This window comes from Lepus europaeus, chromosome 15, assembly GCF_033115175.1.
Source record: "Lepus europaeus isolate LE1 chromosome 15, mLepTim1.pri, whole genome shotgun sequence".
NCBI lineage: Eukaryota > Metazoa > Chordata > Mammalia > Lagomorpha > Leporidae > Lepus > Lepus europaeus.
Window position 1 is genome coordinate 44,400,934 of NC_084841.1, and position 27,493 is coordinate 44,428,426.

Genomic DNA, 27,493 nt, shown 5'->3' on the forward strand with positions numbered 1-27,493 from the left:
ACAGCCTCCCCCCACCTTCCACGTGGTCCCTCTTCCTCCCGGAGGCCAACTTTCCAGGTTGCAAAGCGAGGCCAAAGGTAGCACCACTGGAAAAACGGACTACCGCACCATTCATTGCAAAACGAGCCGGGAGACCTCTGTGGAATAATCCACCCACGGTCGCGTGAGTGCAGAGAGAAACAATCCGCACAGCCGTGTCCAGTGGCCACTCGTCCCCGGCGCGCGCCGCAGGGCCACGGCTTCAGGGCGCCCCATCCCTCCCGCGCCGGCTCGCCAAGCGCCTGGGCGGCCGTCGCGCCGCCTCCGAGCCGCCCGGGCCCGACCGCCGCTCTCCGCGCCTCCTCAGAGCTTCGCGCCGCGGAAGACGCGGCGGCGCGCGCCCCCCGAGCCCACGCGGCCGGCTGCCGCGCAGCGCTCCGCGGTCACCATCCCGGGCTCGCGGCGGCACGGGCCGGGGAGGGGCGGGAGGAGGGGCTCCTCCGGGAGCGGCGGGGAATTCCCCCTTCCACCGAACGTTCCCGATTGTTCACCGTCCTCACGTCAGCAGCAGGGGGTAATCCCCGACTCCAGCTGCTCCTGACGTCACCGCGCGGAGCCACCGCCCCCAGCACGTCCCGGCCTCCGGGGGCTCCTTGGGGCCCCGCCCCCAGGCGTGGCCACGCCCCTCCCTGCCCCCAGTCGCTCGACGTAGAGGGCGGAGCTTCTTTGACCGGGGCGTGAGCGGTTGCTTGGGCCAGAAGGTTCTCTGGTAGAGGCGCTCCTCCTGCTGCTCCGCCCCATAGATTCGTTCGCAGAGCTTCTTCCACACCCTTTCTCCCTCCTTCTTGTCCTCGCCCCGCCTTCCCGCCCTTCTCCTCAACCCCTCTGGTTCCTTCCCCGCCTCACCACCTTCCACGATCTCGCGAGACTTGGCCCAGAACATTGCGGATCGGATCGGCGCCATTTTGGGACTGAGACTGGTTGTGGGGGAGGGAAAAGCGGCAAAAGGGGATTATTCAAAGTACCGAAAACCTCCTCCCGGGATCGAGCGCAGCGGCACCCCCAGGCCAGGGGCACCTCTGGTGGGGCAGAAGGTAACACCGTCCTCTGTGCTCCGCGCCGGAGTCCGGGGGAGGCGGGGGGTGCCCGTGTCGGCGTTGGGGCTTGAGGGGTCGGGAGCGGCGTTGGCGGCGCGAGGTGTGAGGCTGCCCGCGGACGGGGGGGCGGCGGGGAGCGAGGAGGCTGAGGAGAGGGCGGCGCGGGGAGGCCCCTCCAGCTATCGACTCGGGCCGGGTGGAGCGGAGGCGGCGGTTGTGGGGAGGGGTGGGAGGCTTAGCCTCGCCGGCGTGGGGGGGTGTTTGGCTGAGGCTGGGGACGGGTCCGACGCCTTCCGTGCTCGGCTTCCCTCCGTCAGGCCTCCCGCACCGGGCCGCCTGTGTGTGCACCGCTCCTCCCCTCAGAGTGAGGGAGCCGAGGCCGAGCCGTGGCCTTCGCGGTTCCTCCCGCGGCGCCTCGGCGCTGCGCCTGTCCGGGTGTGGGGCACCTGGTGGCGACCGAGGCGACGGCTCCCTCGGCCGCCCGAGCTCGGTGGGGTCTGAGGGGAGCTGCGTGCGATGGGGGGTGGGGGGGGCAGAACCGCGATTGCCGTGGTTTCCGAGTGGGGCCCGGCGCCTTCCGCCCCCTCGGGTTTGGGAGAAGGCTGTTTCCTTAACATCGCGGCCATGGGAACCTCCACCTTCGCCCGCCGCTGCCCTGGCGAGCGGGGCAGTCGTCCCTGGCCGGCGCTGTTCGCAACCGGTCCGCCGTCACTTCCCAGCCACCTCTCCCGCTTCGCTGGGGGGAAAATCCGCCTCTGGGAGCCCTTCCGATTTGGAGGAGCGTCTGGCTCGCTGCAGACCCAGCCTCCTCTCGCTGCTGCCCCGGGCCAGCACACCTGTCTCTGTTTTCCCTTCCGTGCGCTCAGGCTACTCAGACAAGACCTCTTGCACGCTCGTGTGCTAGTTTCATAGTTGAACTGTTTACTCAAAAAGTGTAAGGACGCTTGCTTATATAATCTCCCAGTGTTTTGTCCGCACTCCTTTCCCGGTTGAAATCAGCAGTGGCCCTCCACGATGCCGCCTCCCTCCCTCCCTCCCCCCACCCCCAGCCCCCACGCCCCAACACACAGTTCGAGCCTTTTTTCTAATGGAGTAGACTTTTTAGTGACTGGTTGGGCAAAGCCTTTTGCCAGGCCGCAGTAGGATTTTACAGAAGTTTCTCTCCAGAGCTTGACTCTTTAAGGTGGGGTTTGATTTTTAGCTCCGAATCGGAACTCCTGTGTAATTTTTTTTTTAATAACTTTTGCAGGTGATTGGATTACAGATAATGAAGATCATCTTCTAGGTTTTGTGTAAAAGGCCCCGGATATTTCAAGTGGCCATTTTGGAATTACAATGTTTTTGGATAATTTTGCCCCAGGAGTTTATTAAGATTGGCACGAATCATCTCTGAAGTGAATTGACAGTAGTGAACTGTTCAACAAGCTGCTTAAAAAGACACCCAGGCATTTCTTCAGTATTTTTGTTCAAACAGGATTATATAACTGGTTAAAATATTTCTGCTGGTGGTATTTTTGCCTCCCCCCCGCCCCGTTGGTGTTCTTCAGCCAACACTGTAAGATATGTTTGATTAGTGTATTGAGTAGTTTCAGCAGTTTCAGATTACTGTTTAAATATTGCTGAAGTTTCATGGCAGTTTATTTTTACCTTTATTAAAAGTTTTAAGAATTTTGACCTCAGTCTTTATTCATGTCACAATGGGACAGCTTTTCTAAATGAAGACATTAATAGGATACAGAAATTTTTTCTTTTTACCTTTTATTTACGTGGAAATTTAAGATGTTGCAGTTTCCCACCAGCATGGTAGTATTGAGATAGCTGTATGTGTCTCTGTTTGCTGATATTTAGGAATGCTCTTCAGATGTGAAATTTTCTTTTTGTTTCTGCTTTTTGGCTCATAAATTGGATATTTCATCTGGAGTGGATAAATACAACTGACAAATACATGGAATAATAAAGAAGACTTTGATCTTAAATCTAAGGAACTTGGCTAATTCTGCAGATAGCCATATGAAAACTTTAAAACAGAAGTATGGGTAGCTGACTTGGAGTAACTCTATGTCAAATAGTCATAGGTTAAGTATCTTCAAAGAACTTGGATATTATTTCAGAGGATACAAAATAAAAAAGCAAACTGGAAAACATAAAGATTACAGAGAAAAAACCAACACCTTCCTGTGCAGTCCTGTTGGAATTTGTAAGTACTATTATGGTGAGCAAATTAAAAGTTCATTTGTAAACTATAATGAGTGTCAAATTTATGCTAGATAATTCTTGGAAATCTTTTAGTTTCTTGCAGTAGTATTGCTTGACTTTAGTTTTCTGGACATTTTGAAAACAACTATTAACTATTGTCTGAGTAAATTGAAATAAGGAAAAAAAATTCAAGGCTCAAGAATATTTCAGATTTAAACAGTAAAATTTAAACGTTTTTATGTTTTTGAAGTGTGAAACTAAATATGTATAGTCAGTATACACTTTAAGCATTAGAGATTCATAGTAATAGGTAGAAAAACTGAACTAATATATCACGTGACTGTATAGCCAGTTTACATTGTAAATGGGTATGTTTTGATGGCTATTTATTATCTAAATGTGACTTTTTAGGACTGCATTACAAATATGATTTTAGTGTTCCAGTGTAGTTATGTAGTGTGAAACATTTTAATACAGATTTGCTTTTTAATATTTTGTGAAATTGCTTTAAGGCATAACTTCCTAACATTGTGCTTCATTGTACAAATTGTATTGAAGTGATTTCGTACTTCACGTTACTCCTTAAGATTTTAGTTTCAAAAAGAATAGTGGTTATCAGGAACAGAGAGAGAAACTGAGCAAACTGAAATAAGAACTCTTAAAAATAACTTAAGAAAATGAGGGTACATTTCTTTTTTCTGGTATGGTTGTGCTAACATTAAGTTTATGAACACAGGAGACCTTTCTCTCTGTCTCTCTCACTGTCCACTCAGCCTGTCAAAAAAAAAAAAAGTTTATGAACACTTTTTTTAAATTGAGTATTATAATAGAAATAATCTTTTAGTGATGCTTGTATTTTTCAGGAGTGTGTGTTTTTGGTTATCTTGAGTTACTATATTTTTGAATCAGGCCTTTGGGTACAAGTGTTGGGAAGATGATCCCTAAAATTTGTTTTTTTGAGAAATTAGTATTGCTGAACCGATCAGTATTGCTAAAATTCATTTGAGTTGATTTCATTTAGTTAACTTTTGGAAATATGATCCTTTACCAAGATGGCTTAATTACTTGTCAATTGCTTATTTATTTCTAAACAGGACGTTTTAGCTAAATTTTTGAATTCAGTTAACTCCTGGAGGGCAAAAGATGTGGTGGAGTCTAAAAGAAACTAGATACTCAGAGAGTCATATGTGGGATTTATTTTCTCCTCTATAGCTGATGAAAGTCCAGGAACTCATTCTGTCGGAATAGACTAAGTTCTGTGTATTTTGTGTTATACCTGTTACTGTACTTCTAGTTTAGTTTCCACACATTTAATTTGTATAAAAATTCATGAGACCATTCTACTCTCCTTCCCTAGGGGGAGCCTGTATTTTAATACATTTCATTTTAATGACTTTTCAAGTTCCTTACCTAATGTGATCAAGAAGTTGAACTGAAATCACATGACCTTTATTCGTGTTGTTTATGATTGCTTTCTTTGAAATTGCCCCTGTTGATATTGTTAGCCCAAGCAGTATTATATAGATAACTTACTCCAGAGATATAGAGTTTTTAAGAATTAACTTAGATCCTTGACTAGTCTGACATTTTCAAACTTTGTTTACAGAAGTTTAAGGATGGATTTACTTTAATGTTTTGATGAACATTTTCAATGTTTCATTTTCTGGAGACTGAAATATATGGTACTGCTTCTTAAGTAATGGGGGCAGTTGCTATCCCTGACTCCCCCCACCGCCCCTAAAAAGTCTAAAATTAATATAATGGTTGACATTTATAGATTATGATTGTGCTGTGTTTTTCTGTGTACTTTATGTTTTTTTTTTTTTTTTTTTTTTACTTAATTTTTACTAGTAATCCTACAAAGAAATACGACTTGTACTGTTAATAGTCAATTAAAAATTTAGGGAAGCTGAGATAAGGAGAACATTACTTGGTTAGAATTGGAATCTTTACCAAATCTCTGAGCAATCTGTACTTTTAATCACTATGCCAAACTTAGCACTGCCTTCTTGTGCATATTGCTGTACTAACATGTTCTGTTTAGATATTATCCTTGAAATTTTTTATTTTCTTTCCACTTACCTCTTCTCTTTGCTTAATGTTGAGTATAAACTCCTATTACAGCCTGGAGATAAGCTAAAAGAAGAGAAGCTACTGTTATTGTTACTATTTGTTAATAGCTGTTTGAGTGGTAATTTGGTTAGCCAAAAATTAAAATACAGTTTCAGGTTATGTTTGGATTTCACTTACAACCTCCTTACACAGTTGTGCTATTAAATGCATATTAGTGTTGCTGATATATTAGAATTAAAGTAGGAAGGAATAATAAAGAACAGGAGTAAGCAAAAACCGATCAGTTAAAATAGACCAGGATGAGGATGGGAACTTAAAGTCTGAAAGTAAAATAAGCAGGTGGGGATAGATTCTAAAGAAGTAAGGTTATCTGTCTTGGACCCAGTCATCTTTTTTGTGTCATTTTGATAAAAATGTACAACAGTTTAGATCCAGATAAGGTAATTATGTGTAGGAAAAGAGGTAATGGATGGGGCTTCTGGCTGGGTTGTAGAAAAAGAGTAATAATGGAAAGGAGGCTTGTATTCATCTAACCTTTTTTGGCCTTAGGTTCTTCATTACACTAATGGAAATAATGTCTATGGAGGCTTTTTGTTAATTGTGAAGTGTACTAAAATGTTAAGTTTTATTGTAATCATACTACTTTAAGATTATGCTTAAGGCCGGCGCCGTGGATTAACAGGCTAATCCTCCGCCTTGCGGCGCCGGCACACCGGGTTCCAGTCCCAGTTGGTGCGCCGGATTCTGTCCCGGTTGCCCCTCTTCCAGGCCAGCTCTCTGCTATGGCCCGGGAAGGCAGTGGAGGATGGCCCAAATCCTTGGGCCCTGCACCTGCATGGGAGACCAGGAGAAGCACCTGGCTCCTGGCTTCAGATCAGCGTGATGCTCTGGCCACAGCGGCCATTGGAGGGTGAACCAATGGCAAAAAGGAAGACCTTTCTCTCTGTCTCTCTCTCTCACTATCTACTCTGCCTGTCAAAAAAAAAGAAAAAAGAAAGATTATGCTTAATACATTTTACCAGTTAAACTAGTAGTTACAGTAGTTACAGTACAGACTGTTTCTTCCTTCTCTTCTGTTAATGGCAAAATCTGCATATTATTCATGGTAATCTAAAATCTGCTTTCTCATTCCCAGTTTCATTTACTAGCCTTATTTGGTCTTTGACATAAGAAACAACTAGTTAACTCCTTTGCCTTCAGTCCCTTTCTCCCGCTCTCAGCCTTTTCTGTGGCCAGAGAAACATTCTGAAAATCTCTACCACCAGTTATATTTTTATTTATTTTTAAAATGTATGTCAGAATTTGTTTTTATTCTTTGAGTACATGGATAGGAGTGGGAAAACAGTAGCTTCTGGGACTTACTGGAAATTAATAATTTGGGGGGCACTTAGTTTTCTGAGGAGTAGGTCCATTACTTGGACACAAGAGAAAATGTTAAGAATTTCTGTTAAAAAGTTTTGTGACTATGGCTCTTTTTTCCCACAGTTTTACCTGTTTGTATTTTTCATTTTTGCCAATTGTCCCACACATTAGAATAGTTAGACTTTGCTTTTTTTTAACTTTATTTATGTATTGATTTGAAAGGCAGAGTGACAGGGAGAGACATGGAAGGTGGGGTCAGGGAGGTGTCTTCCATCTATCTGCTGGTTCAGTCCCAGATGGCAATAGCCAGGACTGGGCCATGAGCCAGGAACTCCATCCTGGTCTCCCACTTAACCAGCAGGGTTCCAGATACTTGGACTATCTTCTGATGCCTTCCCAGGTGCATTATCAGGAAGTTGGATCAAGAGGAACACGTGGGACTTGAACTGGCGCCTGATAAGGGATGCTTGTATCACCAGTGGCAGCTTAACCCACTGTGCTACAACTCTGGCCTCAGTTTCTTGAGTCATTTTTCTGATTATAGCTTGGTGGGTAGGCAGTGTTTGTAGTCCTTTGAATTTCTGCCTTGTAATTCAGTTTTCAGATTAAACCATCTAAACTATATTAAAGTTTTTTACATTGTTTTTCTTCTAAGCAAGAATATAAGTGTTAAAAACTGTGGTTACAAGTAAGTTAGGCTTTCCTTGAAACAGAAGTTGGAAATAAATTTTAAAACTTAGTAATTGAAAAATTGTCAGTAGTAGTTATCTTTACATTTGTCTTCTAGGAGAAAAAAATTAGTTTTTTTTTCAGTGACCATAAATAATACAAGAGTACTTCAAAGAGTTCGTAGAGTATGGAATTAAAAGGTATTTGCTTTGGTGCAAAGAAAATTATGAAATACATGCATTTGAGGAATCTCCAAAAAGTGCATGATAAAATACTTACTATGAAAACTGCTGGATTTTAAAATTTTTTAAAAATTTATTGAAAGTGATATCTCATATTCTCTGGTTCACTCTGTAAATACCTGCAACAGCTGGGGCTGGGCCAGGCCTACCCTAGGAACTAGGACTGCCATCAGAGTTTGTCTTGTGGGTGACGGGGACCCAGTTACTAGGGCCATCATTTGTTGCCTTCTAGGTGCATTAGCAGTAGGCTGGATCAGAAATTCAGAGTAGCCAGCACTCAACTGAGATTCGGGCATTGGAAATCATGGCTTAACTCACCATACCACAATTTCAGCCTCTCAAAATTCTGTTCAGTAAGTGAGTTAAAAAAAAAAAGAAAGAAAACCAACCACAAAAAAACAAATTATATCACAATGATTTCTGTGGTCAGGAATTCAGGAGAAGCTTTGCTGATAGTTCTGGTTCTCTTCAGGTCTTCATAACATTTTAGTCAAGGTTATTGGCTAGGGCTACAGTCATTTGAAAGTTTAACTGAGGATAGAGGATCTTCCAAGATGGCATATTCATAGGGCTGACGGGCTTATGTTTGGAGTTCCTTATGTGTCCTTCTAGCTGTTTTATAATGTTAAGGTTATTGCTCTCACAGCAAGTGATTTGAGATAAGAAGAGTGCAGCATCATTTATGACCTGGTCTCAAAAGTTACTTCTGTCACATTCTGTTATAAGCCAGTTACTAAATTGCTTGAAATCATGGTGAGAGGAATTTGGCTTTACCTTTTGTAAAAGAATTTGTGAACATGTTTAAAAACTGTTGTAGGAAGCCCTTCAAAACCAATAGTTGTCCAACTAAGCAGCCACATACTTCAACAGATAGGAGATTGGGCTATTAAAAGGTTAGGGAGGAAAGTATATTCTAAATATGTATGGATTCAGGAAAGTTAAACCTTTCCAGCTATGGAGTTAAAGAGGTTTTTTTTTGGAGGGCACACCAATCTGGTTAGTGTTGATGGAATTGTTAATTTTGGTAAAGTAAGCAAAATAGACCATTTTAGTCATTTTTTTAAAGGTTTATTTCAGAGTTAGAGAGGTCGTCCATGCGATGATTCACTCCCCAATTGGCTGCAACTGCCGGAGCTGTGCCGATCTGAAGCCAGGAGTTTCCTCCGGGTCTCCTGTGTGGATGCAGGGGCCCAAATCTTCTACTGCTTTCCTAGGCCATAGCTGAAAGCTGGATTGGAAATGGAGCTGCCGGGTCTCGAACCGGTGCCCATATGGGATGCCAGCGCTTCAGGCCAGGGCGTTAATCTGCTGAGCCACAGCGCCGACCCCCTAGTCATTTTTAAAGTGAACAGTTCAGTGGCATAAAGAACATTCACATTATTGTGCAACCGTCACCACCATGCATCCCCAGAATGTTTTTCGCCTTTAAAAATTTAAAACATTTTTCATTTTATTTGAAAAATGGAGAAACATTCCATCTGCTGGATCTCTCCCTGAATCTCTGCAACAGCAAGGGCTGGGCCAGGCTGAAATCGGGAGCCTAGAACTCAATTTGGGTTCTCCTATGCAGGTGTCAGGGACCCAGGTACCTGAGCCATCATTTGCCTCCTGGGGTATGCATTAACAGCAAGCTGGACTGGAAATGGATGAGTTGGGACTGAAACCAGGCACTCTGATGTGAGATGTGTGGTTTTTTTTTTTTTTTAAGATTTTTTTTTATTTATTTATTTGAAAGAGTTACATAGGAGGAGGGGTGGGGCGGGGAGGGGGGGAATCTTCCATCCTCTGGTTCACTCCCCAATTTGCTGCAATGGCTAGAGCTGCGCGGATCCGGAGCCAGGAGCTTCCTCCGGGTCCCCTACATGGATGCAGGGGCCTAAGGTCTTGGACCATCTTATACTGCCTTCCTAGGCCACAGCAGAGAGCTGGATCGGAAGGGAAGAGGAGCAGCTGGGACTCGTACTGGTGCCCATTTGGGATGCCGGCACTGCAGGTGGTGATTTTACCTGCTGCGCCACAGCACCGACCCCTCCATTTTTTTTTTAAAGATTTATTTTATTTATTTGAAAGACAGTTACAGAGAGAGGTAGAGAGAGGTCTTCCATTCCGCCGGTTCGCTCCCCAAATGATCGCAACGGCCAGAGCTGAACTGATTGGAAACCAGGAGCCAGGAGCTTCCTCCTGGTACAGGGGCCCAGGAACTTGGGCCATCTTCCACTGCTTTCCCAGGCCATAGCAGAGAGCTGGATTGGAAGTGGATCAGCCTGGTCTCGAACCGGTGCCCATATGGGATGCTGGCGCTGCAGGCTGGGGCTTTAACCCACTGCACCACAGAGTCGGCCCCTAAATTTGTATGTTTTAAAAAAGATTTATTTATTTGATAGATAAATTTACAGAGAGGCAGAGAGAGAGAGAGAGAGAGAGAGAGAGAGAGAGAGAGAGAGAGAGGTCTTACATCCGCTGGTTCACTCTCCAGATGACCTCAACAGCCAGAGCTGGGCTGATCTGAAGCCAAGAGCCAGGAGATTCTTCCAGGTTCTCCACATGCGTGCAGGGGCCCAAAGATTGCGCTTTTTTTTTTTTTTTAAATATTTATTTATTCATTTGAAAGGCAGAGTTACAGAGAGGCAGAGGAAGGGAGAAAAGAGGTCTTATATTCACTGGTTTACTCCCCCAGATAACCACAGCAGCCGGAGCTTCGCTGATCCGAAGCCAGGAGCTTCCTTCGGGTTTCCCATGAGGTGCCAGGGCCCAAGGGCCTGAGCCATCTTCTGCTTTCCCAGGCCATAGCAGAGAGCTGGATCAGAAACAGAGCAGCGGGGACTTGAACTGGCACCCATATGGGATGCCAGAACTGCTGGCAGGGGCTTTACTCCACAGCGCTGTCCCCAAATCACTTTATTTTTTTAAAAAAGAAATAGTATTTCACAAGGTTATCATTAGAATCAAGTGATACAAAGAATGCAAAAATGCTTTGAAATTGAAAAATGATAATAAACATTTTTAGTAATGTTATGGCTGGTGGCACAGATGGTAGTGGTTTAGACCATATGATTCCCCCAGAGGGAGAGATTGTAAACTGGGTAACTATATAAATTGAAGGAACAGGACCAAGTAGAAGCCAGATATGTTAGATTGCATCGTATGTGACACATTTAAAATGGGCAAGCATTGTGGTGCAGTGGATTAAGCTGCCTTTTGCAATGCTGGTATTCCAGGTTGGAGTGCTGGTTTGAGTCGTGGCTACTCTGTTTCTGATCCAACTTCCTGCTGATGTGCCTGGGAAGGCTGCTGAAGATGGCCCACATATTTGGGCTTCTGTAACCTGTATTGGAGAGCAGGATGGAGTTCCTGGCCTTGGCTTCTCCTAGTCCTGGTTGTATTGGGCATTTGAGTAGTTAACCCATGGATGGAAGATCTCTGTCATCTTTCTTTCCCTGCTGCTCTGCCTTTCAAATAAATAATTCTTTGATAAAAGTTGTTGAAACACATGGGATTATATGCCTGGGATAATATTTAGTGTAATCTGTGATATGGTATTATAGTTTTAAATGACCCCTTGATTTATTTTTAAGATTTATTTGAAAGACTGAACTAGAAAAGGAAAGACAGAGAAAGATCTTCCATTGGCTGGTTCACTCCCCGGATGGCCCTGGATGGTCGGAGCTGGGCCAGGCCGGAGCCAGAACTGGGTCTCCCGTGTGCTTGGCAAGGGCCCAGATATTTGGACTATCTTTTGTTGCTTTCCCAGATGTATTATCAAGCAGCTGGACCTGAAGCTGAGCAGCTGGGAGCTGAACCAGTGCTCTGATACGGTATGCTGGTGTTGAAGGCATCCTCTGAATGTCACAATTTTTATTTTTAAAAAATTTATTTACTTATTTGAAAGGCAGAGTTTTGGAGAGAGGAGAAGAGAGAGCGATCTTCAATGTGCTGGTTCACTTCCCAGATGGCTCAAACGGCCTGACCCAGCCCAAGAAGCTTCTTCCCGGTCTTCCACATGGGTGAGACCGGGGCTCAAGCATCTTCGCTGCTTTTACCTAGGCGATTAGCAGGGAGCTGGATGGGAAGTGGAACAGTCAGGACTCATACAGGATGCCCTTGCTCATATGGGATGCTGGTGTCACAGGTGGCAGCTTGATCATCTGTGCCATAATGCTGGCTCCTAGACTTAAAATTTAAATGCCTTCTTGACTTCCTCTGAATGTCACATTTAACTGTCTAAAAGGATGCTCTTCTTCCTCAGCCCCATGCCTTCTCCTCTTTTCCCATCTCAGTAAATGGCTGTAAAATTCACCTCTTTATTCAAGTGCCTGGGAAAAATATAAAACATTAGCATATCTATTTGTTCTACCTTTAAAGTCTTCCATGTGTATCGATTTTTATCCCTTTGCCACTAGACTTGTCCAAGCTTTGTTTTTTCAGCTGAACTCTTGAGGTAACTTCTTAGCTTTTCTTGTGCAATTTTTGCAGTACAATTCATTATTCAGAGAGCAGAATGATCCTTTAAAAATGGTAATCAGATTGTGTAATTTTTCTGCTTAGAATCTTCTCCATTGGACCTAAAAATAACATGCACACTCTAGCATGAAAGAATCTGCATTTGTTTCCTCACTTTCTCTGCAACCCTGCTTACTGGTCCATTAGCCTTTGGCTTTCCATCTCTTCCTTGAACACACTGGGCATTTTCCTTCCAGTCTTTGGGCTTTTATATTTGCTCTTTCTCTCTCCTTCCAGTATTTAGTTTTAGCTGAAAGTCTTCCTTCTCAGACTTTGTCTAGCCACTCTTGTAAAAAGTGTGCCACTGCTTCTACACTCTTTCACATCATTTGTTCTACTTATTATCTTACTATTTCATTCAAAGCATAGTATGTAATTATCTTACTCTGTGTTGCCCATCTCTATCATGTAAAGTTTCTGCAGCAGACCTTATGCCTTGTATCATTTGTTTATTGTATTCTTAGTGCAGTTAGTTGCAGAGTATAAGAATTATCAAGGGCCTGCGCCGCGGCTCAATAGACTAATCCTCTGCCTGTGGCAGCGGCACCCCCGGTTCTAGTCCCGGTCAGGGCGCCAGATTCTGTCTCGGTTGCTTCTCTTCCAGTCCAGCTCTCCGCTGTGGCCCGGGAGTGCAGTGGAGGATGGCCCAAGTCCTTGGGCCCTGCACCTGCATGGGAGACCAGGAGAAGCACCTGGCTCCTGGCTTCGGATCAGCGCGGTGCACCAGCCGCAGTGGCCATTGGAGGGTGAACCAACAGAAAAAGGAGGACCTTTCTCTCTGTTTCTCTCTCTCACTGTCCACTCTGCCTGTCAAAAAAATAAAAAAAAAATTATCAGCTTTTGGTTTTTTTTATTTAGAATTGGGTAAGTACCATTGTCATTCTAGCACCTCTGTTTAACTGCTTATGGTGTGGTTGAAATTTATTGCTAAAGGATTTTTTGTACCCAAGCTAATTTGTCAGATCATTTAGAAGCTGTTCTATATGCCTAGATTTAAACGATACATGTTAGTGTCTAGTTTTTTTTTTGCTGGATTCAAGATTGAATTTGCTATTAGCTTTCTGGAGGGACTGCCTAATAGACTTACTTTTTTAAATAACTGTTACCTTAAGAATTTTTAACCACCTCACCCCCCCCCCCTTTTTTTTTTTTAAAGATTTATTTATTCATTTGAAAGGCAGAGTTACATAGAGAGAGGAGAGGCAGAGAAAGAGGTCTTCTACCCACTGGCTCACTCCCCAAATGGCCGCAGAGGCTAGAGCTGCGCCGATCCAGAGCCAGGAGCTTCTTCCGGGTCTCCCACACGGTGCAGGGGCCGAAGGATATGGACCATCTTCTGTTGCTTTCCCAGGCCATAGCAGAGAGCTGGATTGGAAGTGGAGCAGCCAAGACTCAAACTGGTGCCCACATGGGATGCTGGCACTGCAGGCGGCAGCTTTACCCACTGTACTATAGCGCTGGCCTCAAATTTTCTCCCGTTTTAAACTGTTGAATTGCTGGGATTGAAACCTAAGTTGAGTGTCCTCTAAAATACATATATTTTTAGGTTTCAAGAAATGACTGAAATATGTGAGTAAACAGAATTTTAGACTCAATATTTTCTTTTTCTTTTTTTTTTTTTGGACAGGCGAGTGGATAGTGAGAGAGACAGAGAGATGGTCTTCCTTTTTGCCATTGGTTCACCCTCCAATGGCCACTGTGGCCAGAGCATCGCGCTGATCTGAAGCCAGGAGCCAGGTGCTTCTCCTGGTCTCCCATGCGGGTGCAGGGCCCAAGCACTTGGGCCATCCTCCACTGCCTTCCCGGGCCATAGCAGAGAGCTGGCCTGGAAGAGGGGCAACCGGGTTAGAATCCGGTGCCCCAACCGGGACTAGAACCCGGTGTGCTGGCGCTGCAAGGCGGAGGATTAGCCTGTTAAGCCACGGCGCCGGCTTGGACTCAATATTTTCAGAGATTAGGAAGCTATGACTATTTACAGTAGTGTATTTAAAGAAAAAAAACATTCCCAAATTTATTTAATTATCTTTGGAATTTAAAATTTCTTTTTTTTTTTTTTAAGATTCATTTATTTATTTATTTGACAGGTAGAGTTACAGACAGACAGAGAAAAGGTTCTTCCTTCTGCCGATCTGAAGCCAGGAGCCAGGTGCTTCTTCCTGGTCTCCCGTGCGGGTGCAGGGACCCAAGCACTTGGGCCATCCTCCACTGCCCTCCCAGGCCACAGCAGAGAGCTGGACTGGAAGAGGAGCAACTGGGACTAGAACCCGGCGCCCAATGGGATGCCGGTGCCGCAAGCAGAGGATTAGCTAAGTGAGCCATGGTGCTGGTCTCTGGAATTTCAAATTTCTTGTGTGATATTATTTTGGTTCTTTGTTAAAGCATGTTGCAAATAACCTTGTAAGGGGCTTATTTATTAAAGCTCTAAAAGGATGCTAAACTTGATCATTACAGGGGGTTGTCAGTTGAGTGGTGAAATTGTTTTTGGGATACTAGCTAGGGTGAAAACTTGAAAAACAGATTAACCTGCTAATGAAGATACTCTAAGGACTTTTCCCCATGGAAACTAGGGGCCTTAATCTTTTTCCTTGAACTGTAGTAGTTTCAGATTTTTCAAATGAATGGGTTTTTAGTTTCTCTCCCATTAGAATGAGTTCTTTTTATAGGGACCATATGGGAATGGTGATGAGAGTGAAAATACTTCACGTTAGTCCTATTAAGACCTTATAAGTACTTAATTTATTGAGAGGATAGTGTGTTTTGAGGACACGGTTAGCTAGGTTAGTGGAAACGTAATTATGACTGGGGTGACAGCCCAGACCACTGAGATTTTTACCTGTTTAAACTATTGAGACTTTTATTTTGGTAGAGCTATAGTTCTAAGACAGTGCTTGACAAGTAAGACTAAAACTCACAATTTAGGGAATTATTTATAACTGTTATTAAGACTAAAGTTAATGTATATTAGATAAGCTCTTACCAGACGTATCTTGGGCTATTTATGTTACGTATATATGCATGTGGTTAAGAGTTTCAGCTACCACTGACTGGTATTGCATTGGTACTGGGAACTTGAAAGGTTCTTCACATCTATATCAAAATCTGTTATACTGTGAAAAGAAGATATCAACTTCCTGGGAATATGATAGGAACTAAATGAGATAATGAGGTCTTAGCAAATTATAAATATATTTATTACATATTTTTATATTGTCATTACCATTTGAATTTCCCAAAGTTTTCACTGCATATCAAGGATTGTGTCTCTTACTAGTGCTGGGTTAACTTGTTATATAGTTAGACATATTTTATTCAACGATTTATTTATTTTTAAGACTTAGGGAGGGACAGAGAATGAGCATACGCTTATGTGCTGATCTCATGAAATGCCTGCAACCACTGAGTCTGGGCCAAGCTGAAACTACCTGAAAACTCCCATCTGGGTCTCTTAATGGGTGGTAGGGACCTGGTTACTTGGGCCATCCTTTGCTGCCTTCCCAGTTTCATTAGCAGGAAACTGAATGGGAAACAAGGTAGCTGGGACTAAAAAATTTTTTTTTTACTTTTTTGAAAGAGTTACATAGATGCAGAGACAGAGGTCTTCCATCCCATCAATGGCTGCAACAGCCAGAGCTGAGCTGATCTGAAGCTAGGAGCCAGGAGCTTCTTCCTGGTCTCCGATGTGGTTGCAGGGTTCCAAATCCAGGAGCCAGTAGCTTCTTCTGGGTCTCCCATGTAGAAACAGGGGCCGAAGGACTTGGGCCATCTTTTGTTACTTTCCCAGGCCATAGCAGAGAGCTGGATCGGAAGTGGAGCAGCCTGGACTAGAACTGGCGCCCATATGAGATGCCAGCGCTGCAGGCCAGGGCTTTAACCAACTGCGCCGCAACACCGGCCCCCTAGCTGGGACTTTTAATATGTGATGCAGTGGTCCCAAGTGGTAGCTTAAACTGCTGTACCACAGTGTCCAGCCTTGAGGTCATTTTGAATTCATGTATACAGTGCAAGTTACAAAAGGTAATAGTGTTTTTAGGGAAAAGTCACCCCTCCCATAGCCTAGCAATTGTTCTTTTCTGAAGAAACCACACCTTGTTTCTTTTTCTTATTTATTTTATTTGATAGGTAGAGTTACAGACAGTGAGAGGGAGAGACAGAGAGAAAGGTCTTCCTTCTGTTGGTTCACTCCCCAAATGTCTGCAACAGCTGCAGCTGTGCTGATCTGGAGCCAGGAGCCAGGAGCTTCTTTCAGGTTTCCCATGTGGGTGCAGGGGCCCAAGGAGTTGGGGCATCTTCTGCTTTCCCAGGCCACAGCAGAGAGCTGGATTGGAAGTGGAGCAGCCAGGACTAGAACTGGCGCCCATATGGGATGCCGGCGCCACAGGTGGAGGATTAACTTACTCTGCCATGGTGCTGGCCCCACGATTGGTTTCTTAAATATTTTTCTAGAGCAACTTCTGTATGTACAACTCTAAGCACAGGTATGTCTTTCTCATACATAGTTGCATGGCGCTTTACTCTTCATCCTTGGAAGATTTATTTATTTACAGATTTTATTTTATTTGAAGGCTGAGTTACAGAGGAGGAGGGAGAGAGTTTCCCATCTGCCCGTTTCACTCCCCACCCAAGTGGCTGCAACCGCTGGGGCTGGGCCAAGCAGGGCCAGGAGCTGCTTCTGGGTCTCCATGTGGATGCAGAGGCTCAGGTGAAAAGCTGACTTCCACTGCTTTCATAGGTTCAGGCAGTAGCTTGACCATGTTTGCTACAATGGTGGCCCCTGAGTGAGTTAACTTTATTGGACATATGATCTATTTGACCAGACCTCTATTGATGTACAATAGATAAGACTTGTTTTTTTGTTGTTATGAGCAATAGTAATCAGTAGTATTGTAAATCCTGGGTAACTTTTTTTTCTTTTTAAAAAGATTTTTATTTTGTTATTTGAAAGACAGAGTTATAGAGAGGCAGAGACAGAGTGAGAGGTCTTCGATCCGCTGGTTTACTCCTCAGTTCTGTAGCCAGGAGCCAGGAGCTTCTTCCGGGTCTCCCACGTGGTTGCAGGGGTCCAAGGACTTGTGCCATCTTCTGTTGCTTTCTCAGGCACATTAGCACATAACTGGATCAGAAGTGGAGCAGCCAGGACTGGAACTGGTGCCTATGAGATGCTGACACTGCAGGCGGCAGCTTTTCCCCCTCTATGCCACAGCGCATGTGTCCTCCCCCCCCCCCAAGATCTTTTTATGTGAAGTTTGTCCTTTGCCTATTTTCTTTAGAATTTTTTAATGACTTGTAGAAACATTTTAAGAATGAGGTTCAGTCTTTTTTTATTTTTTTAATTTTTTATTTTTTTGACAGGCAGAGTGGATAGTGAGAGAGAGACAGAGAAAGGTCTTCCTTTTTGGTTGGTTCACCCTCCACTGGCCGCTGCGGCCGGTGCACCGCGCTGATCTGAAGCCAGGAGCCAGGTGCTTCTCCTGGTCTCCCATGGGGTGCAGGGCCCAAGCACTTGAGCCATCCTCCACTGCCTTCCCGGGCCATAGCAGAGAGCTGGCCTGGAAGAGGGGCAACCGGGACTAGAACATGGTGTGCCGGCGCTGCTAGGCAGAGGATTAGCCTGTTGAGCCACGGCGCTGGCTGATACTTCATTCTTAAAAAAAAGGTTTATTTTAACTTTTATTTGAAAGAGTGAGTGAGCCTTCCCTTATCAGCTGGTATACTCCCAGAGGTATGGCTTGGGAGCAGGCAGCTCAATCCAAGTCTCCTACCTTGGTGGCAGGAACCCAATTACTTGAGCCACAACCCCTCCCTCTCCGATCTGCATTCAGTGATAAGTCGAGCCTGAGAGGGAGTAGCCATAGTGTTTGTTACAAGATATACCAGTAATGTGAGATATTTGATTAGCCCTGGAAAGAAAAAAATTGGCAGTATTCTTTAATGGATTGAATGAGATAAGCATTTACAGGTGACTGCCCCTTCACCTTATTCATTTTATATATTGCTACCAGATTGATTTATTTTCTGAAAGCACATTTTCAGATGTGTAATTGCAACCTTAAATTGTCTAAATAGTTGCCTACTGAATTAAGTTCTAATTTCTCTCTCTTTTTTTTTAAGATTTATTTATTTATTTGAAAGTTACACAGAGAGGAGAGGCAGAGGGAGAGAGGGAGGTCTTCTATCTGCTGGTTCACTCTCCAGTTTGCCACAATTGCCGTAATTGTGCTGATCCAAAACCAGGAGCTTCTTCCGGGTCTCCCATGTGGGTGCAGGGGCCCAAGGACTTGGGCCATCTTGGACTGCTTTCCCAGGCCATAGCAGAGAACTGGATTGGAAGTGGACTAGCCAGGTCTCGAACCAGTGCCCATATGGGATGCTGGCGCTTCAGGCCAGGCCGTTAACCCACTGCGCCACAGCGCCGGCCCCTTTCTTTCTTTTTTTTTTTGACAGGCAGAGTGGATAGTGAGAGAGAGACAGAGAGAGAGAAAGGTCTTCCTTTTTGCCGTTGGTTCACCCTCCAATGGCCGCTGTGGCCGGCGCATCTCGCTGATCCGAAGCCAGGAGCCAGGTGCTTCTCCTGGTCTCCCATGCGGGTGCAGGGCCCAAGGACTTGGGCCATCCTCCACTGCCTTCCCGGGCCATAGCAGAGAGCTGGCCTGGAAGAGGGGCAACCGGGACAGAATCCGGCGCACCAACTGGGACTGGAACCCGGTGTGCCGGCGCCACAAGGCGGAGGATTAGCCTGTTAATCCACGGTGCCGGCCTCGGCCCCTTTCTTTTCTCCTTTTGCTGTTCAAGGCTCTCTAGGTACTAACTCCCCAAAGTATTTTCTCTTTTTGAATTTAGATATACCTGGAATATATTAAGCAGTATTTGGTTGATCTCTTTGCTGTTTCCTTGATATGTTGGGAGACTAGTAACTAAACCTGTTTTTTCCCAATATATTTGTAGCAGAATGGGTTAGGACCATTTAGAAAGGATGTTGCCTTGGAATAGTTAGTTGTTTTAAGAGGCTTGTACAAAAAATACTTCTAGGGCTGCCGCCTGTATTGCTGGTATCCGATTTGTGTGCCGGTTCAAGCCCGGGCTGCTCTACTTCCTATCCAGCTCTCTGCTGCGGCCTGGGAAAGCAGTGGAGGATGGCCCAGGCCCTTGGGCCCCTGTACCCGTGTAGGAGACCAGGAAAAAAGCTCCTGATTCCTGCCTTCGGATTGGCACCGCTCCAGCCATTTCGGCCACCTGGGGAGTGAACCAGTGGATGCACAACCTCTCTCTCTATGCCTCTGCCCCTCTGTAGCTCTGCCTTTCAAATGAATAAATAAATCTTTAATAATAACTTCTTTAAATTCTTAAAAGACTGCTCCTTTGCCATCTCTCCCTCCCTTACCCTTTGCCTGCCTGCTTTCCTTTCCTCCCTTCCTCCCTCCCTCCCTTCCTCCCTTCCTCCTCCTTTCCTGTTTCTCTTTCTGTCTGTGTGTCTGTCTGTCTGTCTTAAGGCAGACAGGTTACAGGTCGACAGGTTTTGCATCCACTGGTTCACTCCCCAGATGGCCGCAACGGCCGGAGCTGGCTGATCTGAAGCTGGGAGCTAGGAGCTTCCTCCACGTCTCTCACACTGATGCAGGGGCCTAAGGATGTGGACCATCTTCCACTGCTTTCCCAGGCCACTAGCAGGGAGCTGGATGGGAAGTGGAGCAGCCAGAACTCGAACCAGCACCCATATGGGATGCTGACACCACAGGCCGGGGCTTCAACCTGCTGCACTGCAGCAATGGCCCTGCCTTTCTTTTTAGTTTTAGGATTCTACAGCAAGGCATGGGTGCAGGCAGGGAGAAACAATTATTATTTATTTCCTGCCTGTATTTGTGTTTGAGGAGGTGATTTCATTTTTGCTTAATTAAAACAAAAAGATTTACTGTTTTGTGTCTTAGGCTAAATACATTTGAAAATATTAAATAATGAATGCTTCCTTTTTATCTTAAGGGATGGTACATTAGTAGCTCCTTGGTAATTATATTAATCACTGTCTTTAAAAAAGTTAAATTCTGTAGCATATGAGATAATTGTCGTTTGTGCATGATAGTTCTTGGTCATCCTGAAGCTGTATAGACTTGAGCTTATTTTTTTACATATTATTATTCCAGTTGAACTAAACCATCTCTGTAGTTTTATATAATAAACCAGTAGTTTCTCATGGTTGATGAAACTCATAGGTTAAACCAGGCACCTCTTGTTGTAAGGTTATTTTTCTTGGGAATCACTACTTTGTAAGATGGATATATTGTTGTACAAATACAGAAATTTCCTAAATTTATAAAATAGTATTGAGAACAAAGGTATTTTGCTTATGTCCTTAACATTTTTTGGAAGAGTACAGGAGAATGGATTTGGCCACTTTGAGTAATTTCTGCCGGAAAGTTTGAGTGATAATAGTAGTGAAAAAGTATGACTTGAGGTAGAAGGACCTGGGTTAATATTGTCCAGGTTCTGTCATTCATTGATTGGATATCTTAGGGATAAATCACTGAAATCTTTTGTAATTCTGTCCCTTTCCCTTTGTCATTTAAATTGATCCCAGCATTTTTCATAAAGCCTATTTATTTAATTTGATCCCTCACAATATTGACACTATTCTTATGGAAAGTACATCATAGAATAAAAACTGATTATACACACATCTTTTCTGAAAGGGTTTGTGGCAGTAACCACCATGTTTTACAATTATTGTTAACTCTATTAGTTGGTTAGCTGTTAAGAGGCAGGATTTGCCCTCCTGAGCCGTGTATCTTCCAGTGCTTAGCTCATATCATTTGTTAAGTAAATAAGTTGATTTGAATTACATTTTATCCCAGTTAACCCACAGTATTTGAGTGTAATTCTAAAATAAAAATTATCTTTAGATTCCATAGACTGATTTAGCCTGCTTCATTTTTATGAAGAGCATAAGTTTAATTCATAAAATATTTTGATAAGTTTTATGTAAAATCAATTCATTGTAAGTTTTGAAGTTTTGCAATCATTTTGTGTATTGCATTTTTATAGGTCTTAAAAATTGAAAATTAAAAGTCTCCTTTTTCCTGGAGTGTAAAGTTGTTTTTTCTCCTTAATAAAGCTGTTTTTTGGAGTGATGAGCACGTGTCTATTTATATACATATGTAGTGATTTTTATATGGAACAATTAAACAAGTATAGCCGTTTTTATAATGTTCCTATTTGTTATATTTTTCCCCATGTAAGTAAAAGCATAGATAAGTTATGTAAGTTGAGGAGAATAGGGGGTCTAACAAAATTCTTGGTAAAAAGAGCATTAAAATTGAATTTTTAAATTTTTAAAAAAGATTTATTTATAACTTAAAGCAAAGTTAGGCCTATCTTCCATCTGGAAGTTTACGCCCCAATGACAGGGCTGGGTCAGGCCAAAGCCAGAAGCTAGGAACTCCATCTGGTTCTCCACCTGGGTAGCAGGAACCCAAACCCTTGAACCATCTTCTGCTTCCCTAGGCACATTAGCAGGGAGCTTTGTCAGAAGTGGAGCAGCTGGGATTCCAGCCAGCACTCTCAACTGGGATGCTGGCGTTGCAGGTGTGGCTAATCTGCACCACAACGCTGTTGCCAAAATGGATTTTTTAAAAATTTATTTATTTATTTGAAAGTCAGGATTACAGAGGAAAAGGGAGGGAAGGCTGGGGGCCAGGGGAGAGATTCTCCTTCAGCCTGGACCAGGCCAAAGCCAGGGGCCAGGAGCCTCCTCCAGATCTTCCACATGGGTGGCAGGAGCCCAAACACCTGGGCTGTCTTCCACTACTTCCCCAGGCCATTGGCAGGAGCTGGAAGGGAAGTGGAACAACTGAGTTAAGAACCAGCACCCATTTGGGTTGTTGGAGTTGCAGGTGGCAGCTTTACCCACCCACACCACAATGCTAGCTCCGGAATGTTTTTAAAGTTAAGGAATTTCTGATACCCAGGTTTCTTGTGAAAGTTAGTGATGGTGTCCTGTATTTTAGATGGCCTGATCTATATTTAAGCTGTGTTTGATAATAACAGGCTAATATTGAATATTTTGTTTCATGACCAAAACTCTAAAATATTGGCAAGCAATGTAATGTAGTTGTTTTTGCTACCTATTTAGAGGCCAGTGTTCAAAGTTGTTTTCCTCCTCTGAATGTTTAACTGCTGTTGCTGATAAGAACATTTGGTTAAAAACAGATACCTTTGTTATCCTTAAATCCATTCGAATCTGTACAGATGGAGGGTCAGGAATTCTGAAAATCACTTAGCATTTAGTAGATGTCTATTAAGTATTAATCAAAACTTATTAAAACAGTTAAGCAAACACAATTAGTTCAGTGGAATAACATGTCAGAATGGATTTCAAATGTTTTAAAAGAAGACTCAAAAATATTTCATGGTTGGTTTTTAAGAATTGTTTTTCTTCTATCCCTTGTCATTCTTGAAGATTTTGGACCAGTTATTTTAATATATCTCTTAGGTCAGCATTTCTGATGCTTAGGTTGAGGTTCTGCGTCTTTGTCTAGACTGTTGTGTGCTCGTTTTGCTCATTGCATCCTGTTAGTGGCAGAAAATGTCAACTTGTTTTTCACTGTTGTTTACTTTTATCTGTTGATTAAGGTGGTATTTGCTAGGGTATTTCACTGTAAGGCTGTGGGAAATTATTTGGGGAGAAATACTTAGAAATAGTACAAATAACCTATTCCTTGAGTTCTTAAAATTTATACAATTTATGCATACATAACTACATTCATTGTTTTATTCAAGGGGTTATAATATAGTATTCTCATTACTTACTTTGGTTGAGGTGAAAGTTATTTTACTCAAAGGTAGCCATTTAAAGTGTATAATTCATTGGCATTGAGTTTATTTACAGTGTTTTGAAATGACCACTTTTTGTGAATGAGGTACAGAATGTTTTCATCATTCCCAAATAAAATGCTTTATTAAGCAGTCACTTCTCCCATTTTACCCTCCCAACTGTCTGAGCCACCAATCTTCTTTTTGTGTGTATAAGGATTTTTATTACTAGAATCATACAGTACATGATCTTCATGTCTGGCTGTTTTCACTTAGCACATTTTCAAGGTTCATATTACTGCACACATGAGCACTTGATTTGCTTTTATGACTAACATTCCACTGTGTGTATGTATGTGTATACACATGTGTATATATGTATGTTCCAACATATGTGTATATATATATACACACATGTAATGCACGTATATACACATACACTTCATACATTACATTTTGTTTTCTCATTTGTCTTTTGATGGACATTTGGGATGATTACACCTTTTTTTTTTTTTTTTTTGACAGGCAGAGTGGACAGTGAGAGAGAGAGACAGAAAGGTCTTCCTTTGCCATTGGTTCACCCTCTAATGGCCGCCGCGGTAGCGCGCTGCGGCCGGCGCACCGCGCTGTTCCGATGGCAGGAGCCAGGTGCTTCTCCTGGTCTCCCATGGGGTGCAGAGCCCAAACACTTGGGCCATCCTCCACTGCACTCCCTGGCCACAGCAGAGAGCTGGCCTGGAAGAGGGGCAACCGGGACAGGATCGGTGCCCCGACCGGGACTAGAACCCGGTGTGCCGGCGCCGCAAGGCGGAGGATTAGCCTGTTGAGCCACGGCGCCGGCCGATTACACCTTTTGGTTGTGAATAGTGTTGCTGTGAACATTGGTACATGTATTTATTTGAGTATCCCTTTTCATTAGTTAGGTTATATGTCTAATAATGGTGTTAACTGAGTCATATGTTTATTCTATTTAACTTTTTGAGGAATTATCAAAGAGATTCCTTACATCTTTGCCAACACTTATTTTTCCTTTTTTAAAGAAATTGCATAGCCATTCTAGTGGGTGTGAAGTAGTATCTTACTGTAGTCTCAGTTTGCATTTTCCTAATGGCAAATAATATTAAGTGTATTTCCTGTGCTTATTGGTCATTTATAGCTCTTCCTGGGAGAAATATCTCTTCAAGGCCTTTGCTCATTTGAAAAATTAGGTTCTTAAGTTATAAGAGTTCCTGTATATTCTGGATATTGACTCTTAGTAGATAAAATACTCACATATTTTTTTCCCATTCTGTCAGTTGTATTTTTCACTTTTTAATTAATGTTCTTGCAAAGAAGTTTTAAATTTTCATGAAGTCCAATTTGTTATCTTTTTTTTTCTCTGTGCTCATGGTGGTGGTGTCATATCCCAGAATTCATGGCCAAATCGAGGGTTTATTATGTTTTCCTACAGCGTTTAGGTTTAGCTCTTTGATGTATTTTGCTTTTAGTTTTGGAGATGGTGTAGGTAGAGGTCCAGTGGATATCCTGTTGTCTGAGTACCATTTGTTGAAAATTCTGAATGGTCCTAGCAACTCTTGTCGAAAATCAATTGGCCATAGATAAATGGGCTTATTTCTGGCGTATCAATTTTATTTATATATGTCATGTCTTATGACAGCACTATAATGTTTTGATTACTGTACCTTGGTAGTAAGTTTTGAAATAGGAATGTGTATACCTGTAACTTTATTCTTTTTTAGTATTCTGGTTATTTAGGGTCCTTTGTAGTTGCAAATGAATTTGAGAGTGGCCTTTTCCATTTCTATCAGAAAGACTGTTAGTTTTTTCATAGCGATTATGTTGAATTTATAGATTGTATTGGATAGTATTGCTATCTTTTTTCTTTTTTTTTTAGAGTTTTTTCTTTTTTTAATTTTTTAATTTTTATTTTTGACAGGCAGAGTGGACAGTGAGAGAGAGACAGAGAGAAAGGTCTTCCTTTTGCCATTGGTTCACCCTCCAATGGCCGCCGCGGTAGGCGCGCTGCAGCTGGTGCACCGCGCTGATCCGATGGCAGGAGCCAGGTGCTTCTCCTGGTCTTCCATGGGGTGCAGGGCCCAAGGACTTGGGCCATCCTCCACTGCACTCCCTGGCCACAGCAGAGAGCTGGCCTGGAAGAGGGGCAACCGGGACAGGATCGGTGCCCCAACCGGGACTAGAACCCCGTGTGCCGGCGCCGCAAGGTGGAGGATTAGCCTAGTGAGTCGCGGCGCCGGCCTGGATAGTATTGCTATTTTAACAATCTGACGTTCTCCAATCCATGAACATGGATCTTTTTTAAAATTTCTTTAAGCATTGCTTTTTAGTGTACAGTACCTTCTTGGTTAAATTTGTTCATAAGTATTTTACTCTTTTTGATGGCATTATGGAGACATTGTTTTCTTTATTTCCTTTTTGGATTGTTATTGCTAGTAAATACATACATATAAAATAGATTTTGTGTGTTGATGTTGTATCCTGCAGTGATTTTGAATTTATTAGCTCTAAATGCTTTTTGTTTTTAAATGAGCCTTATCATGACATCTCTCAATAGGAATAATTTTACATAATGCTCTGGCTAGAACTTCAGTATGACATTGAATAGAGGTGGCTAATGCAGGCAGCCATGTCTTAACTCATTATCTTACAAGGAGAGCTTTTAGTCTTTTGCCACTGTGTATGATGTGCTGTGGGTTCTTCATAGATGTTCTTTATCAGTTTCAACAAATTACCTTATATTCTTAATTAGTTGAGTGTTTTAAAATGAAAATATATTTGATTTTTGTCTTGCTTTTTCTGACATTGTGTTCATGTGACATTTTTTTTGTTAACTATTGTGGTGTGTTGATTGGTGTTCATATATTGAGCCACTTTTGCATTCCTGGGATAAATAACACTGTGTATGGTGCTTAGTTCTTTTAATATGCTGCTAGATTAGGTTTGCTACTATTTTGTTGGATTTTTGCATGTATATTTATGAGTAACATTAATTTGTAGTTTTCTTGTGGTGTCTGGTTTTGGTCTCAGTAATACTACCTTCATAGAAATAGGGAAATGTTTCTCTTATTTTTTGAAAGTATTTGGTAAGGCTTGGTGATAAAGCAGTGGAGCCATCTGTTTCTGGATTTCCCTTTGTTGGAGGATACTTGTAATAGAAGTGTTCAAACTTGTTATTTATTTTGAAGTCTATTTTGGTAGTTTGTGTCTGTAGGAAGTCTTCCATTTCATCTGGGTTATTTTATTGACATTCTTTTGGTCATTATTCTCTTACATCCCTTTTTTATTCTTGTGAGAGAAGTAGTAATACCCTTTCTCTTATTTGTGACTAGTGATTTGACTGTTCAAATTTTATGTTTATAGAGCCAGCCTTTGATTTCATTTGTTTTCCATTTTCCTATTCTCTCTCTGTCTTTTTTTTTTTTTTTGGACAGGCAGATGGATAGTGAGAGAGACAGAGAGAAGGGTCTTCCTTTGCCATTGGTTCACCCTTCTATGGCCGCTACGGCCGGCGCATCTCGTTGATCCGAAGCCAGGAGCCAGGAGCCAGGTGCTTCTCCTGGTCTCCCATGCGGGTGCAGGGCCCAAGCACTTGGGCCATCCTCCACTGCCTTCCCGGGCCATAGCAGAGAGCTGGCCTGGAAGAGGGGCAACCGGGTTAGAATCCGGTGCCCCAACCGGGACTAGAACCCGGTGTGCTGGCGCTGCAAGGTGGAGGATTAGCCTGTTAAGCCATGACGGCGGCCTCCATTTTCCTATTCTCTTGTACTTACTTAAGGAGTGATAGAGGATACATGCACCCCCCAGGGCTAGACCAGGCTAAAGCCATGAGTCCAGAGCTCCATACGGGTCTCCCATGTGGGTGGCAGGAGCTGAAAGACTTGGGCTGTCCTCTGCTGCTTTCTCAAGCACTGTAGCAGGGAGCTAAATCAGAAGGGAATAGCCAGGACTTGAACTGTTGCTCGCATATGGGCTACCTATATTGCAGGCGACAGCTTAGCTTGTTGAGCTAAATGCTGGCTCTGGGCTTTTTTTTTTTTTTCTTTCTCTAAGGTTTACTTAATTATTTGAAAGGCAGAGTGACAACAGAGAGGTGAGCCATCTTCCATTACTGTTTCACTCCCCAGGTGGCCGCAAGGCCAGGGCTGGGCCAGGCTGAAGCCAGGAGCCTGGAACTCCATCTGAGTCTCTCAGATTTGGGTGACAGGGTTCCAAATGCTTGACCCATCATCTGCTGCTGTTTCAGGTACATTAGTGTTAAGCTGGATTGGAAGTGGAGCAGATGAAATGTTAACCTGTTGTTCCACAATGCCAACTTCTTTTTCTAGTTTTTTAAAATATAAAATATAAAAAAAAATTCTTAAAATATAAATCACTTAGGTTAGTGATTTGAGATGTTATTTTTAAATGTAGGAACTTTCAGCTATAAATTTCCTTCTAAGCACTGCTTTTGCTTCTTCCCATAAGATTTGTTAAAAGAGGGAAATTGGGGGACGCTAAGGAAGGGAAGGGAAAAAAGATTCATTAATTGGTTTTCCTTTCAGTTAACCTCAAAAGTAC

General features: G+C 43.1%; 1 protein-coding gene across 3 annotated transcripts in view; it reads left to right on the forward strand.

Annotated features, from left to right (window-relative positions):
* Positions 1 to 744: 744 nt before the first annotated feature.
* GPBP1 (GC-rich promoter binding protein 1) overlaps positions 745 to 27,493 on the forward strand; it is an 81,370-nt gene continuing 54,621 nt past the window's right edge. For 2 of the 3 annotated variants that reach the window (XM_062212017.1, XM_062212019.1), the window contains exons 1-2: positions 745 to 1,073; positions 2,326 to 3,273. The gene's annotated coding sequence lies outside the window, so the exon portion shown is untranslated. Of the gene's footprint in view, positions 1,074 to 2,325; positions 3,289 to 27,493 lie in introns of all 3 variants that reach the window. The other variant, XM_062212018.1, reaches the window with a different exon arrangement.